The 18,401-nt window shown below is 43.8% G+C and overlaps 1 protein-coding gene across 5 annotated transcripts in view; it reads right to left on the bottom strand.

Annotated features, from left to right (window-relative positions):
• Positions 1–18,401, bottom strand: part of erfl1 (Ets2 repressor factor like 1) — a 58,367-nt gene that overhangs the window by 38,774 nt on the left and 1,192 nt on the right. For 2 of the 5 annotated variants that reach the window (XM_070443883.1, XM_070443885.1), the window contains exon 1: positions 8,124–8,486. The exons of 2 other annotated variants lie outside the window; for them this stretch is intronic. The gene's annotated coding sequence lies outside the window, so the exon portion shown is untranslated. Of the gene's footprint in view, positions 1–4,103; positions 4,257–8,123; positions 8,487–18,401 lie in introns of those variants that run through there. One more of the 5 variants, XM_070443882.1, reaches the window with a different exon arrangement.

Below are 18,401 nucleotides of genomic sequence, written 5' to 3'. Positions count from 1 at the left end.
GTAGCAAGAACCGGAGACGTCGACCGCCGAACATCCGCGTGAGGACCACAGGCCGATTAGAGAATATGAGGAGAATAAAAGGTAGCGGATTCCTTCTTTTACCGCACAGATTAACTCAAGAAGTAGTAAGTAGTTCCTGATACATTATCTATATTGCCTGTGTGTGTCGGTGTGTGTGTGTGTTGGGGACACCATTAATGTCCGAGGACGAACGAAGACGTGCGTGCCCAGTACTGTCCCTAAAACCTCGTGTCCTTAAATAAAATCGCCAGTCCGCCCGAACACCATCTACTTAATCTGTGGGATATTGTGATGAGAGTCGTCACTTAATCTGAAGCACTAACTGAGTGACGCAACTAACACAAATGATGAAGAAAACCTTTACTTAGCGTGAATTAAAGAGGCGAGGCTGGAGCTAAGCCCAATTATCCTACCGTGTTGTTGTGTGTGTGTGTGTTGTGGTGTGTGCTAGATGTCGGTCTCTGCTTACGCGGGGACATTGCCTTACAACGTGCATTGATGTGATGTGCGTGTGAATGCGGTGTGATTCTGTTGAATCCCTGTGTGTGTGTGTGTCTGTTATTGTGTGTTGCGTATCGCGTCGTGTGTGTGCTTGTTTGTGTACATGTGGGTTCATAGTGCTTGTATGCGTTGTATAGCCGTTGGCGTGTGTTTATTCCAGAGGCATATAGAGACGATTATCTTAATGTGGGGATGGTCAGCTGTCGCCGTGTTGCCCACTACAGTGACCACGACCCTAGTTACAGCCTGTGTGAACAAACTGCGGCTTAGATTAGTTATCTCTGCACCCTCCAGGCTCCACTCCAATCCACTGCCCCCACCCCCTTCCAGTGTCTGCTCCCACTACTCTTTGCCAGCCCCTCGTGAGTACTATCCCATACCAACAACCAACAACCCAACGATACCCTCCCTCGTTAAGAGAAAGGCCGCCAGACCCTCAGGTCTGCATCCATTATTGTCTAGTTATAGATCGCGTGAGTACAGCTACTGAACATAACCAAGAACAGAAAGGCCAGCCCCTGTGAGATACCCAGTACTCCCAACATAAATCCAATGATCAAGCGCCAAAGCCACAGTAGTAGATAGTTCCACCAGAATCCTTCTGCTGTAGCTACCAGTACAACACATCTACAGTAGAGAAATCTCACCGATCTTCCAAGGCCAGCCCTGTGCAGTATCCAGTAAACCCTGAACATATAACCACTAGAATCGATAGATTACCACAGTGCCCAGCGCTGGTTGCAGTACCAATGAACTAAAGTACTAACTTCAAGAATTCCACTCCGTAACTCTTTAAGGCAAAGTCCTGCTAGTTCAGCTCTTAACTCTAGTTACAACCACAGAGCGTATCAACCACTAGTAGGCACGACACCAAAGTGCGCTAATGACCTGTCTGAGGCACCAACTTACAGCTCTCAATCATAACATCACTAAGCATAGTCGTGAAGATGCACCACGCATTTCTTACCGTCGAGCCACTTCAGATCACTTGTACCTTGACGTACACTCTCATAACTCACCCGCAACCCGATAGCGAAGTTCGTTCAGCACTTACTGTCCTTCTGTCTCTGAAGACATAACAGAAACAGAAGTCTAAACGCGCATCTCTACCGCCCCCACCCACCTCACCTCTCTCTGTCTGAGTCACCCATCTTACCCTCACTCACACCCTCATCTCTCTCTCTGTCTGATGTGTGTCTACCATTTCACAAACCAACCCCACCCACCTTCATCTCTCTCTGTCTGTCTGAGTCACCCATCTTACCCCACATACCCACCTCATCGCTCTCCTGTAGTCAATCGAGAGTAGCAACCCAAGATCATTAGACACCCAGCAACCCCGTACGCGTCATTGCATCTCACGTTTCTTCAACCTAGTAACAAGAGAATCACCATGTGTGTGTGTGTGTGTGTGTGTGTGTGTGTGTGTTAGCACCCATCGATGTGGGCCTGTCATTGCCTCCTAAGTGCTTTGGCAATACTAGGGATCTGCTGTCATGCCAGTGCGACTAATCTCAATCGAATTACATTGAGCTCGTATTGAGACGGYGGGAAGGGACATGAGCGTGTGTCTGGATGCTCAGCCAAGCAGCAGTCACACACAGTAGCACAGTCTGGAAGTCCTTCTRTCTGGTGGATGGTCTGCCCTTTGTYTGTCTCTGTGTCCGTCCGTCTGTCTTTCTATCCACTGTCTCTTGTTCTTTCCTTTCCAACCATCTGTCTTTCTATGTCATCTCTCAGTCTCTTACTGTATTCTCTCCACCATCAGTCCATCTGTGTCAATGTCTGGATAGAAAGAGCAGTATGCATTTCACGCATAAGGATTAGTCATTATAAAAGTCCACTAAAGCATTAACATTTTTTGACATCACTGTCAAAGCGATAATTATGACTCAGCGAAAGAAACCCACTAAATAAAATGAACTTGGGTTGAGCATTGTCATTAAGTCCTTTCAAAGAGCAGAAGGTTTATCAACTGAGGCCAGGCTATAGTTTAGACATTCTTCTGAAGGGCGCGAGGACAGAGAAAGTGGGTCCATTTCTAAACCACTGCCACTTTTTTTTATGAAGAAAAGTCTCAGACTAGCTTTGTGTTCTAAAGCTCATTTTCCTCTTTGTTGCTTGGTCTTATTGTGGGACTAACATCCTACTGCCTCATGAGTGCTTCAGAAATCTGCCAATCATACAAGGTTTGTTTTTCTCAACTTTACACGTTAACTCTCTACTAAGTTTACACAAGCTGCCAAAAATAAGGTCAAAACCATAACTGCTAAGTATACTCTYCCTGTCCAGAATTAATCCAAGAAACATATAGAAAGAGCATGAATCGATTRTCTTTCTCTGAGTGAATATAATGTAGAAGTAGAGATGGCCCTGTTGCTATGTCCATGATGCTATGTCCATGTTGCTATGTCCATGTTGCTATGTCCCTCCAGTTACAACTTCAACGCTCATTTGGCTGTAACCCATTTACTTTCCTATTTTCTCTCTCTCTCTCCCTCTCTCCCTTTATCTCTACCTCTCTCTCTCCCCCTCTCTTTCTCTCCCTCTCTCTTTCTCCCCCTCTCTCTTTCTCTCTCTCTGTCTCTACATCCCTCCTTCCCTATCTCTCCCTCTCTTTCTGCCTCCYGCTTTCTCTCTCCCTCTCCTCCCCCCTTTCTTTCTCTCTGCCTCCCTCACTCGCTCTCTCMTCGCTCTCTTCTTTCTCTCTTTCTCCAGTCAGGATTAAACATTTATCTCTGCGGTTCTCCTCTCCTTTGGCCCTAAACGCCGTGTGGATGATAAGAGTCGCTGGGATTTGTCAAATTGTGTGCCATCGATTAACTGACCTTTCACGCCTGCGAGTCTCTCAGCCACTCCACTAACTGCAGACAGGCCAGATGGAGAGATAGATGGATACATCTCGCTGTTATTATTGTGTACAAGTTTGTAGTTACCAGGTGTGCCGGGGAGAGGGGACATGGGTAGGGGGCGAGGAGAAAGAGATGAGGGAAAGGGAGGGGGTAGAGGAGACAGGGGGGGTAGGAAGAGATAGACACAGGGAGAGGGACTGAATAGTCCTCCAATTGTCCTATAGGTGCAGTATGTACGGGGATAACTGTATGCATTAAAGAGAGGTTATAGGTATTTTGAGCTTTGCTACCCTAATTGCATTATACAATCAGGTCAAGAGAACTACGTTTTTCTCTTATAACATATGAAACAAAATGGCTTCGATATCTTTGCTTTTATTCACTATTGAGCTTATCACTTGAGACAGACAGTGCTGATCAAAGCTCAAAAGGCATTGTGAAACCCATTCAGTATGAGGTGCAGTCACATTGGTTCAATTATAATGAGAAAATAATTGTACTTTCCCTTTTTGCAATGCTTAGCTATAATGTTTTATTGACATGATAACAAGTATTGTCAATAGGTCTATTTTGGTCATATAGTTTAACAATAGACCAAAAAGATGAAACATCAAAAACATGATTCCTTTCAGATAAACATTGGTAAATACATTCAGTTAGTGAGAGACAGTAGTCCTAACTGAAAAGATAGAAGGGGTAATGTCATCAATGGAGCGGGCTGCCACCAACCTGGACTCCCGCGTCGCCCCACCTCAGAGATGCACCTGAGGCCGAAGCCCGAATTCCAAACACCGCACTGAACTGGACCTCTCGCTGGACCTCGCGCTGATTCTGGACGGAGAGACGAGGGAAGTCCCGCGTCGCACTATAAGTGATGGTACACTAAAAAATAAATTGTTTCGTTCAACTTATTTGTGATTCAACCCATTTAAATAATACATGTATTTTAGTTAATAAACGAGATAAGGCTAATTCCGTATGTAGCCTATTGTTGGCCCTATAACCACGTCCAACACCAACCCCACGTCATGTTGGCGATGAATTTGCCTCATCATGGCCTAGTGCTTCCCCAAAAGAGAAGACACTCTTGGGGAAGAAATAATCAAACACACGACAAAGTGGAAGAGATTCGTGCTTTCTTCCAGTTGAACAGAACCGTCCCTGGGACTTGACTTGTGTCCGGGAGGGCCACTTCAGCCTCTACATCACAGAAGAGCACAATGACAGGTGGAACCACTCCACCCATCCGATCAATCACCTTATTTACTCTTGACTGTCATGGCGAGAGGAGAGGAGACGGGTGGACTGGTGAGATGAGACAGGGGTAGACTACTGGCTCAGGCAACGAGTATTCCCTGGAATTGAATGCCGCGCATCATCACTGAAGTGGGCCTCCTAGCGTCTCATACACTATCGATAGGGCGCTTGCCTTCCTTGAAACTGTATTGACCGCACTAACTAGCTGCACTTTGATCATACCAAATTAGCTTCAGATGCAAGACATTAAGGATAATAACGTTTTCAGAAATCAAACCACACGGTGCTCATTTCAAAGTAGGCCTAGGCGTTTTACCTCGAATATTTGATGGTGCTATTAGCATTAGAACGTTGATTGTGGCTGAGAAGCAACATTCAACTACGAGGCATTCAAAACACTGGTACCGAGCCTGAACTAAATGAGAAGGTGAATAGCGGTGCCATGCATGGGCAAATGTTTGACCTTCAAAATTTGCTATAATTCTACAAATGCATTTCCTGAATTTAAATATATTATCCTTCCCCTTTGTGTATCCAAAGGTTCATATATGTAAAATGGCTCCTATATGTAAGGTGTTACGGGGCGTATGGAAACATTATCAAGAGATTATCCAGGAATATTAGAGGAGAATTCAGCCTTTAGAAGTGGAGAAATGTCAGATTATGCATTTTCCTCAGTGGATTGATTAACTTGACGACATTGACCTCAACAGGTCACGTTAAAGCCAGGCGAGACGGCAGCTCGATATGACAGACTTCTTGGACAACTGCATGTGCAGGCATTTTGTAGGCGACATACTTTAAATTGATAATTGAAGAATATAATATATTTAAAATGTAATAGTTTATTTTGGAGTTCATTGTCGACATATTATATTGTTGTATGCCTTTACATTTTAGTTTTGTACCAGAAAATTATGGGATTAGAATTGATTATTTTGTAAGATACCGTTTTAACGTTGTAACAATTACATCTGTCATTATTGCAATATATTAAAATTGAATAATACTAATAATACTACTAATAATACTAGCCTTCTACTAATACCAATAATAATAATAATAATAATAGCCTACGTGTTTGCCAAAACGGCACACAAATAGGCCTACCAAAATGTGAGCAATTTTAATTTATTATTAATTTATTTAATCGATTCGAATTAAGTTAGAAACAACCTAAACTAAAATCACCGATAGCTTATAACAAATGTAGCCTAATTGGACTGGCGAAGAACTTCTAGCCCAAATTCAAAACGAGGGGGAGGGAGGGAGGGCAGGGTGAGGGATGTGGGGAGAGATTTCCCCAAATGCCATTTAATGTCGAAAGTATTTCTACCAAATATTGATAAGAGAAAGATAGAGGCAGCCGGGAAGAGGCGGCACAAACCGCGGAAATAATTAAATGAATGGTCAGTTTTGGAGATGAGAGAAAATGAGGTTTGAGACTTCCACCTAAGCACTGCAAAAACTAAACCAAGACAAAACAAAAATGTACAGAAAGAATGTAACTTTCTAAGTGAACAATATACATTGAATATTTAAAAAAAAAGTGGAATACAGTGAGTGAAAGTGCAGGGGAATTTTTTGTTATTTTTTAGTTTCACAATTTCGGGCATTTAGTCCTTCAAAAATATATCATTAACAAAGCTTTCTGACTTCCTTTTTTCATGGATAAAAATCTGCACTGTTATAACTCTTTCTGTACACTATATTTCGTAATTGACGCTGAATTAAATGAAATAGATTATTATTATTCAGCTCTTATCATTATTATTATGATTATTCAATATGCAGAGCATTGTCATTCTCGTCACCATTGTTAGGTCTATATCATAGTAATAGCAATGCAAACGAATAGACGATTAGAAGAGTAGGCCTATAGTCTATTAAAATGAAGACAACTTTAATTTAAGCCTTGAACTCAGCAACTCACAGTAGATGCTTGTGAGCAGTGGCAAAGTTGTGCAAAGTTAGATGATATTCTGAATAATTGAACAGAGAAAAAAATWAACATTCGGTCGGGTTAGGTGGACCTATTGATCTATCTCTTAATCTGGAATAGTTACATGCATCTATTGATTTATAAACACTGTTTATCTAGAAATGTACTGGCACAAATAATTGATAAGGTAACACACGGCGCCCATAAATATGCATCAACGTTTCACTAGGGTAAACAACTTTTTTTTGGAGGGGGGGACCAAGTCAAGTCAAGCAGAGGCTAGATTATTCCAAAAGATTTGAGGGTTTTCTCTGCGTCTATATCGCAGCCAGGTCACCCGTGATCAGCATCTCCAACTCCCATCTAGGCTAACATGAAAGCGCGCGCACACACACACACACAAACAGAACTCTCACATACACTCACACACACTCACAACTGAATTAGAAAAGCAAATAAAGTCACAATACCACTTATTGAAACTGTTTGTGTTTCCGCACAAGACGACTTTGAACTACCTGTGATACTCATAAAATAATATTATAGTTGATTATATTCTAATAAACATGTTTTATTTTTTTTCAAAAAAATCATGTGAACATCCAAATTTGCCTAGCCTATTTCCAACTGTATGGTGTCCCTATCACAACAAATAACCGCATTGTAAACATGTGGGGGTATTATCTAAAGCCTAAAACACAAACTTTATGTCTGATTTTGGATACCCAACCGTTTTGTTACAATCATCCGCAAACTTCTACTCGCGCAATGATGAATGGGTCTGCCAAAAGCACTGTTTCCCTTGCATGTTACATGTATTTGCATCCTGGCTCACGAGAGCGTGAAAAATATGACACACAAAAATAAATGCATCTGCGGCCAAACATTACATACACTTTGTGAAGGTAAATTAGGCTGGGTCACTCATACAGACAGATAGAGAGATGCACACACACAGCCCAGGCGGCGCATAGCCGACATTGGACGCCTCTTGCTAGCCGTGTGAGTGGCTGTTTAATTGACTGATTGATACTGTGGTGTGGAGGTGAGGGTTAGACGTAAAGCGTTAACAAATAGAGACACTTAACGGCTAATCCGGGCCAGCACAGACAGCTCTGCGCGGGAGACAACTTCCCCGTCCGCGTGACGGGAGAGCAGCAGTGGTCTAACATGCATGCTGGGCTGGGCAAGACGGGAGACTCAAATATGACCCCCCAAAATCTAGCCTATTTATGATTGTTCACTATTTCAGGTAGGCTACTATATGCAGACTGGAAACCAACAACTAATTTTCTAAACTAAAATAAACAGTGATATAGGATAGTTAATCGAATCGAATCTAAAGTAGCATTTAAAAGCTCAGCCTAATAACAATAATAATACTAATAATAAAATCCCAATAATATTGGTTTCAGTCCCTTGATAACATAACAAAAAGTAAACTCATAAAAGAAAACACGTATCCAAAATCTAACAAACAATCATATACTTTTTCTAAAACTAAAGCATTTGACGGCCAAAGATATGGCGTTATAAAGACGATGACATACCTCAAGTGTCTTTGTCCAGTGGTTCAGTATTCTTTCAACAGCCAAAGCGTGAGCAGTCTACCTAGGTCTGAGATCACTCTCCAGGCGTTTGTTCCAGTAGCGCACCGAGCCGGGGACCGTGGAAGCAGCACTACACTAACAACCTCGACGGAGGGAACTGACAGAGGGAGGGAGGGAGCGGAGGAGGTGTGCATCTCTCTGTGTGTAAGTAGTTAATTAGTAAATCCCCATTCGCTGTGCCTCGGGTCGGTTTGTTTTCCCCGGTCGACAAGCCGAGAGGAAAGAGAATTTGAAGTAGGATTCGACCCGTTTCCGCTCCTGTGTTTCGTATATGAGGTTTGTGTGTGTGTGTGTGTGTCTTTGTGTGTGTGCACGAGTTTGACTGTGTGTATGTGTGTGTTTTTCCTTTCACGCTCTTCTTTTCAGTCGCGCCGCCACAAGAGGAGCCCCTATGTCTCGCCTCCTCACTGGTTAGTCACATATACTTTCTCACCCTTCCTCTGTTTTACCAAAATCTTTGTCAATTTTTTCTACTCAACCGTGCAATTATGCTTCAATTAACAAAGTATTGGGCCATTTTGCACCGCTAACATATTTCAGAATAGGCATAACCCATTGTCGTCAATTCAACATCTATTCCACGTTGGTTCAACGCAATTTCTTTGAAATTACGTGGAAACAACGTTGATTCAACCAGTGTGTGCCCAGTGGGAAGACGTAGAATAAACCCCCCAAATGTACTATTGTGCACTCAAAGTGACACCGTCAATCATCGTTCTCGGTCGTTATTCTATCCCTTCACATATTCGCTCCCCTCACTATTCTTTCAGACTGAATCCTCACTATTCTTTCAGACTGAATCCTCACTACTCCTGTATAGATTTCATGCCAGATGATGCCTAGGTTAAAAACGCATAAGCCACCGCCACAGCCACTGCCATATTTCCAGAGGCAATTCAACATAATAGGTCAAAGAAAAGGTGAAGATATTAAGAAGATACAGTATCATTCACTTTCACAGTCAAGGGCCATTTATTTCCTCTTACCGCACATCCAACATTCAATTAAGGGCGTAGTTAAATGTCTCTATGGGACATACTTCCCTAAATATCACTGTATACACCACAATTACTAACAAGAGTAAAAAGACATGTAGGGCTGCAAAAGCAAGGCTGTAGCGCTATGCTATACCACACACACACTTCAATGCACGTCCTCAGTCCCATGCCAGCAATCGACCCTGCCCTAACCAACTTTAATTACTTAATTGATCCCCAATCAGCTACTTAATAATCAATTAGGTAAACYTATGGAACTCACTCGAGTGCAGAGAGGTGCAGTATCTGACAAGGGAGTCACCGAGACAGAGGAGAAGATGGAGAGGGATGTGGTGATGGGGTGCATGCATGGGTAGCAAGAGATAGAGTGTGTGTATCACAGGAGGTTGGTGACACCTTAATTGGGGAGGACGGGCTCGTGGTAATGGCTGGTGCAGAATAAGTATCAAATACATCAAACACATGGTTTCCATGGTTTCCATGTGTTTGATGCGTTTGATGCCATTCCATTCGCTCCATGGCAGTCATTATTATGAGCCGTCCTCCCCCCAGCAGCCTCCACTGGCGTATAGACAGGGATGAAGTAGAGAGATGGGAGTATGGGAGTACGGCAGGTGAGATAGAAAACACCATACAGTTAGTGAGGATAGAGAGAGATACAGGTAATTGTCAAAATAAAGGAAACACTTGAGTAAATGAGAGATACAAAGTATATTGAAAGCAGGTGCTTCCACACAGGTGTGGTTCCTGAGTTAATTAAGCAATTAACGTCCCATCATGGTTGGGGTCATGTATAAAAATGTTGGCCAGGTCATTATTTTGGCTACCATGGCTATGCCCCCATGATGTCGCATCCCTCCAATAGAGTTCCAGACACCTGTAGAATCTATGCCAAGGTGCATTGAAGCTGTTTTGGCTTGTGGTGGCCCAACACCCTATTAAGAATCTTTATGTTGGTGTTTCCTTATTTTGGCAGTTACCTGTAAGTCCACAGTGGATATTCAGATAAAGAACTTTTGGGTCAAACAAGAACAAGAATCTCAAGGACAAACACGCGACACCACACGCGCACACACAACACAGCACCAAAACACACACACACACCACACACAACACACACACACACACACACACACCACACACACACCACACACACCACACACACACCACACACACACACGACACACCACACACACACACACACACACACAACACACACACACACACACACAAACACACACACACACACACACACACACACAACACACACACACACCACACAGCACACAGACGCGCCGACACCACCGCGCACGCACACGCGTGCACACAGCACCGGGCACACGTGGCAACACGAACTCGCACCGCACACGCGGCACACACGCGCACGAGCACGCACACATACCTTGTTACTGCCTCTAGTGTAGTCCGTAGTGCTAGTAATCTGACGTGTTCTGGGGCTTGTTAATAACTCTGAAGATACTTGTGGCATATTCTGCATGCGCCCCCTATGTCGTCCTATACTCCGATACGACCCCTCTTGGTGCTCATCTATATCTAATTTTCTGTTCATTTTCCCCCGCCATGTTCCCGTTGAGTTTCCTGTACAAAGTTTCCCTATAAGCACCAAGCCTATCATGATACTGTGCTGAAGCATGCAGATTAAAGTCGCTTGACATTAACCCTGTCTGTTTACAGTTCTCCGGCGGCCGACAGAGATGCCCGCCTCGCTTCGCGTTGCTAGAAACTATGCAGATTGTTGTTTGTTTTTACGTGTGTATGTGACAAATAAAAATTTGATGTTGAGATATAACCGTGTGTGGATCATAGGTTTACACCACCTTGTCTGGGGAGTGGGGCTAATGTGTTTAATATAGTGTTTACAACCTGTCTGGAGGGGGGCTAATGTGTGTGTGTATCAATGGTTTACACACCTGTCTGGAGGGGGAGCTAAGTGTGTGTGTATCATAGTGTTTACACAACGTGTCGGGAGGGGGGATAAGTGTGTGTATCATTAGTGTTTACACCACGTGTCTGGGAGGGGCAACTAGTGTAGTGTGTGTATATAGTTTTACACACCGTGTCTGGCAGGGGAGGGGACTGAAGTGTGTGTGTATCATAGTGTTTACACACGTGTCTGGGAGGGGGACTAAGTGTGTGTGTATGTCATAGTGTTTACACACGTGTCTGGGAGGGGCGTGAAGTAATGTTGTGTGTAATCATAGTGTTTACACACGTGTCTGGAGAGGGGATAAGGTGTGTGTATCAATAGTGTTTACACACGTGTCTGGGAGGGGGACTAAGTGTGTGTGTATCATAGTGTTTACACACGTGTCTGGGAGGGGACTAAGTGTGTGTGTATATATGGTTTACACACTTGTCGGCAAGGGGGCTAACGTGTGTGTGATATTCATAGTGTTTACACACTGTTGGAGGGGGTAAGTGTGTGTGTATCATAGTTTTACCACACCGTGTCTGGGTAGGGGACTAAGTGGTGTGTGTATCAGAGTGTATTTACACAACCGTCATGGGGGGAGGACTGAAAGTGTGTGTGTATCATAGTTTTACACACGTGTCTGGCAGGGGGTAAGTGTTGATGTATCATATTTACAACACGTGTCTTGGGAGGGGGACTTAATGTGTGGTGTATCATATGTGTTTACCACGTGTCTGGAGAGAGGGCTAACGTGTGTGTGTATCATAGTGTTTACACACGTGTCTGGGTTAGGGGGGATTTAAGTGGGTGTGTATCATATGTTTACACACCGTGTCTGGGAGGGGGCCTAAAGTGTGGTGTGTCTATCATCAGTGTTTACACACACGTGTCTAATATGGGAGGGGATAGTGTGTGTGTGTATCTAGTGTTTACAACACGTGAGGTCGGAGGGGTGAGCTAAGTGATGTGTGTATCTTATAAGTGTTTTCACACATGTCTGGAGGGGGTAGTGGTGTGTGTATCTAGGTTTTTACACACGTGTCTGGGAGGTGGTAAGGTGTGTGTATCCATAAGTTTTACAACTGTCTGGAGGGGGAACTACGTGGTGTGTTGATCATTAGTGTTATACACACGTGTCTGGGAGGAGGCGGATAAGTTGTGTGTGTGATTATCTCTAAGAGAAGGGATATCAGACACACGGTATTATACTCCAGCAGATGAAAGCTCCGCCAATACTCATCAGAGTCCCAAGGATCATCAGCAATATTTAGATTGTGGACACATGTTGTTTGTGTCTGTCTACGCGTGTGCGTGTGCTGTGCGTGATTATGTGTTTCACAGGCCGAAAGGCGTGGCAAGCAGTGGACAAATACAGTACCTCCTAAACCACTACCCAAGACCAGAAATCCCCCAGGCGACCTTATACCCCAACAAGCGCGTCTGAGATACAGCAGTGGTGAGTGGCCACAGATCCTATCCTGTGCTGTGAATGTAGGTTTCCGGCGCCTGACTGTAGGCATTGCTGCCAGAGAGTAGTGTTGGAGCGGGCGAGGAATGGATAAACTGAACCTACAGCATGCCCAACTTGATTGATAATTAAGTATAAGTAGAGCAGGAAATTTTAGTAGCCACTTTTCACTGTATAGATTTGCTGTCTCCTTATATTTTGTATGTTTATGTCTTTTCAATCAAATCCAATGTATTTGTCACCCCCGTCAGATCATGACAGCTAATTTGGTATAAGAGAGATTTTGATAGGGGAGGTTTAATTGTGGTACAACAAAGACGTGGCTTGATTGATTGATATATAACCTCACAGCAGTGTGGGTGTCAGACTTGCTTTGGAGTGAGTTGTTTAGATTAGTTATTTAGTTGTTTAATGTCTATACTACTGTACATTTTCTATACAGTTCTATTTCTACATTTCTAGACTTTACTACATCAACAGTTGGTTATTGGCAGACATTTTTACCTTGTTTCCAAAGAGACGAGTGCGATGAGAGAAGAGAGAGAGAGAGAGCTAGAGAGAGAGAGAGAGAGCAGAGCGGAAGAGAGAGAGAGAGAGAGAGAGAATTGAGAGAGAGAGAGAGAGAGCAAGAGAGAGATAGGCCTAAGAGGTACAGACAGAGTTGGGAAGGGAAGAAAGAAGAAGAGAGAGGATGTAGGAGAGAGAGGGGGGGACAGACAGACACGGAAAATCCTCAGACATTGACAAAAGTGGTGTAGAACGACAGAGTGTGTGCAATGTGGTGACTGTGTGTGTGGTGTGTGTGTGTGTGTGTGTGATGTGTGTGTGGTGTGTGTGTGGTGTGTGTGTGTGTGTGTGTGTGTGTTGTGTGTGTGTGTGTGTGTGTTGTGTGTGTGTTGTGTGTGTTGTGGTGTGTGAAGAGAGAGAGGGGAAGAGTCAGGTAGGAAAAAGAAAGAAAGAGGGGAAGAGATAGAGGGAGGTGACACAAGCAGGACAGACAGGAAGACAGAAAGAAGAAGGTGGGAAATGGAGAGAAAAGGGGGGGAAAAGAGAAGCACAGGAAGAGCTCCACTGCCTAGTCTTAATCTGAGCTGTTCTAATCAATAGCCCATTTCCCATTGTTGCCAGAGCCCTTCGATCGCTACACCAGGGAATTAACACACCCACTTTAATCTAGAGGGGGGAGACAGGTCTGGGGGAGTGGGGCAGGGGGGTTAAGGGGGTGAGAAGGGAGCAGCTGTGGAGGCATTCTCAAATGAAATCAAATCTAATTGTTATCAGTGTCGGGTCTGACGTTATTACTACCACTGYTACAATTATCCCCAGCATATAGCTCTTCTTTCCCCCATTAGTCTGTGTATTAGGGTGCAAACTGGACGAAAATAATCTGAATTAGAGTTTATTTGTTTCATTTTCCAGGTTTTAGATGGGGGGGGGGGGTTGGAAAGCCTGCTCTTCCTTAGACTGACAAATACTAAACTGTGTTATGTTAAGTATCCAAGATAATTTTACAAAATCAAATCAAAGTTTATTGGTCGCATACACAGATTTGAATATGGTATTGCAGGTGCAGCGAAATGCAGTGTTTCTAGATCCAACAGTGTAATAATACCTAGCAATAAAAAAACTATACACACATAATCCAGAAAATTAACAAAATAACTTATAAAATGATCCGTGAGTAGAATACAATATTCTATATACTATACCGACATTCTGGCTTTTCTGTGGGGTCCAGCATCAAAGAAGTCCCCCTACATCAGACTTGCCTTTACTATCCCTCTGCCACACCATATGTTTCATTAGGGGTGGCAGGTAGCCTAGTGATTAGAGCGTTGGGCCAGTATCCGAAAGGTTGCTAAATCGAATCCCCGAACTGTCAAGGTAAAAATCTGTCGTTCTGCCCCTGAACAAGGCAGTTAACCCACTGTTCCTAGGCCGTCATTGTAAWTAAGAATTAGCTCTTTACTGACTTGCCTGGTTAAATAAAAAAAWTWGCTAGGGCGGTAGCTATGTTCAATTGAAGAACCTACATCAAATTGAACTCAATATAAAATAGTAGAGCAAACCTCAAATGACAGGCTTTTCACAATATAGTAATTTTGGTCAGAGCCACATACTGCATACTGCATGCTGTACACGGGACTGATACTATATGGGGAATAGGGTGTTATTTTGGACACAATTTTAGTGTCTACAGCCCCGGGTGTGGCCTATAGGTCTTTGCACATCCAGCCTAAGGAAACATCCTTGGGGGTAAAAGGAAACACTTCATGATAACTCTCCTCTTCCCTCCCAGTCTCCCCCAAGGCTAGTGCCCAACTTTTCCTCGAATCCATTCTACTTCCYCCAGTCCCCTTTTGAAGTCATTTCATAACAGARTAATTTACTCGTTAGCGTTGGTCTTTAATTGTGGGTAATTAAGTGTGGTGGTGTGGTGGAGGGAGCGCTGCTCGGCCGACTAGGGGAAAATTAGCCTCAGTTCAGCTGTGAAATATGGGGTTAAGTGAGAGAAGGAGAGGGGGTAAGCGACTCCCAAACATGGGGCAGGCCAACTTGGGGGTAGGTAGGGTAGGTGGGACGGGAGGGTGGATAGAAAGAGAGGGGTGAATCAGAGAGACAATGTGGAAGAGATGGAAAAGTTTGAGGAAGAATTGAGTGAGGAGGAAGAAATAAGGATTTACTGAAGAGCAAGGGAAGGATAACAGTAAGAACGGAGGAAAAKGGAAGGATAACAGTAAGGACAGAGGAAAGGGAAGGATAACAGTAAGGACGGAGGAAAAGGGAARGATAACAGTAAGGAYGGAGGAAGAGGGAAGGATAACAGTAAGGACAGAGGAAAGGGAAGGATAACAGTAAGGACAGAGGAAAAGGGAAGGATAACAGTAAGGGCAGAGGAAGTGGGAAGGATAACAGTAAGGACAGAGGAAAAGGGAAGGATAACAGTAAGGACAGAGGAAGAGGGAAGGATAACAGCAAGGACAGAGGAAAAGGGAAGGATAACAGTAAGGACAGAGGAAAAGGGAAGGATAACAGTAAGGACAGAGGAAGAGGGAAGGATAACAGTAAGGACAGAGGAAAAGGGAAGGATAACAGTAAGGACAGATTCACAGGCACTGATAAGAGGGAATATAAAGCAAGACTGTATAAAGCAGGAACAATGTTTTTCTATCTATTTTACTATCATTTGGTTGAATGAATAAACAGATAACACATCTAGTATCATGATGTCTTTATGGAGTGCAGTCATCTAATAAGATTACCTATAGACAAACATCCATGCAACAGTCCTCTGCCATGTCTCAGCCAAACTCTGAAGTGGATCTAGCTGACATGGAGTGGATTACTGACTTTATGAACTGGGAGTGACCCTTGATTAAATGTAGTACCCAGCTGAATAAAGCCCCCGTGCCCTTCACATCCGTTAATGCATTTCCGTAAGCCCGCCTAACGGCTATAAAAGTCGGAAGAGCCATAAAGCAGATGAGGAATGATTGGAGCCATTGACTGTACTGTCATCGTCTCAGTGCTGGGGGACTGACTGATTCTGACCTGCCTTTATGACTGGTTTACTCCCATGGAACCATTCAACCTGTTAAAGTCAACATAAATATCACTCAGTCAACCAACGTACAAGACAAATAACTGAACGGCTGTGTTTCTGGAAGTGTGGATGTTGATGTAGCCGACCTAATCAATGGATGAGTCTCAAAGCCACTGATCAACCAGCCAGGTTTTCAAGATTGACGTTGAAATTGGACGCTTTCGTTCTGAGAACGATGTAAATCCTTCAAACCGGCCAAGGGGCAACAGTGAGCGCTATTACCATCAAGTAGCTTGGGTTTTGATGGGGTGTTGTGGACAGGGTGCTGAATGTGCGTAATCCATGACTCTGGATAGAAGGTTGTGTGTTCAATCCCAGTCGTGGACCTGTTTTTATTTTTTGGTTTTAACCCTATCCCAAACATAACCCTTACTTAACCATTCAGAATGAGTGACGAAACTATGTTTAACCTATCCCAAACCTTAACCCTTACCTTAACCATTCGAATGAGTGACAACTAATGTTTAACTTCCCAACTAACTACCTACCATCAGAATGATGACTAAACTTGACCTTTAACTTCGACATTTGACTCGGAAATGGAACAACAACAGAGCAGCGAGAGCATCAAAATATGACGTTTGGAGAACTGGATGACATCTAATTCTGCAGTGAGACTGAGAGCTTGTTGCTTTTCCAGCCAGCCATACAATAACAAAAATTACCTGTGATGTGATCACTGATATCAGTGGAAAAAATCCTATGCTTACTTGGCTTTACCTCTGGCCCAGCCGGTGTCTCAATGCCTAAGCTTTACCTGACTGATCACACTGTGGCCCATCTAGATACAGCACTGACATGCTACAGGAATACACCTCACAGGGGCCTGACTGATCACACTGTGGCCCATCTAGATACAGCACTGACACTGCTACAGAGATACACCTCACAGGGGCCTGACGATCACACTGTGGCCCATCTAGATACAGCACTGAACTTCTACAGAGATACACCTCAAGGGGCCTGACACTCTACAGGTAACTCCCCCCTCAAATATACACCATTTAAACCTACTTGAACATAATAACTGACTGCAACATATAACGAAGGCCAGCCACACACTGTATGAGGTTTGAGCTTTCCTGGCCACATTCATGCACACAGACACACAACACACACCACACACCAACACACCACCTACACACACACACACACACACCACACACACACAACACACACACACACACACCACACATCACACACACACACACACACACACACACACATTCTGTAAACCTACAGACTTCTCAAGCGAAATCCCCCACTTTGGTTACAACATGTACTAAAGCTCCCTTGCCTCCTCAACTTCCTCTCTTCCACACTTCTCTCGCCACTTAGATACACGGCTAACATCTCACCTCCGCTCTTTAAAGTGAAGATATGTTACTAAAACATTGAGGACACCTTCCTTATTGAGTTGCAGCCCCCCCCCCTTTTATCCTCAGACAGCCTCAATTCGTCTGGGCATGGACTCGACAAGGTGTCGAAAGCTTCCACAGGGATGCTGGCCCATATTGACCCAATCTCCCAAAGTTGGCTGGATGTCATTTGGGTTGATGACCATTCTTGATACACATGGGAAACTGTGTGAGCGTTAAACAGCAGCATTGCATTTCTTGACAAAACCGTGCGCCTGGAACCTACTACCATACCCTGTTCAAAGGCACTTACATCTTTTGTCTTGCCCATTCACCCTCTGAATGGCACACATACAAATCCATGTCTCAATTGCTCAAAAATCCTTCTTTAACCTGTCCTCCCCCTTCATCTGCAGAGATTGAAGTGGATTTAACAAGTGACATCAATAAGGATCAATAGCTTCACCTGGATTCCACTGGTTGTCTCTGTCATTGAAAGAGCAGGTGTCCATAATGTTGTACACTCAGTGTAGGCTTACATTAACAAAGTAACGTAACACGTTATCATCAAAGAAGCATCTCAATTTCTCGTCAGATAAGCATCGCAATACTGCGTAATACCAAGGAACCAGCGTAGTGTATTTGGAGACGCATTGAGCGCAGTACAATACCCCGTGCGCATTCTGTAGATCAATCCATTTCTGAAGGACCCCCCGTGTTTTCCCCTAATCTCTGAGCTCTCTGTTTCCAGAGCACTCCGACGTCTTCTTTTAGTAGTCCCTCTACTTAAGTCTAACGTGTCTATCCAGAGGCAATGGGAAGAGATGCCTTACCTTCTCCGATGCGCTTCATCATCA

Source organism: Salvelinus sp. IW2-2015, linkage group LG6.1 (assembly GCF_002910315.2).
Source record: "Salvelinus sp. IW2-2015 linkage group LG6.1, ASM291031v2, whole genome shotgun sequence".
NCBI classification, from domain to species: Eukaryota; Metazoa; Chordata; class Actinopteri; order Salmoniformes; family Salmonidae; genus Salvelinus; species Salvelinus sp. IW2-2015.
This window is presented reverse-complemented; position numbering and strand designations above follow the sequence as displayed.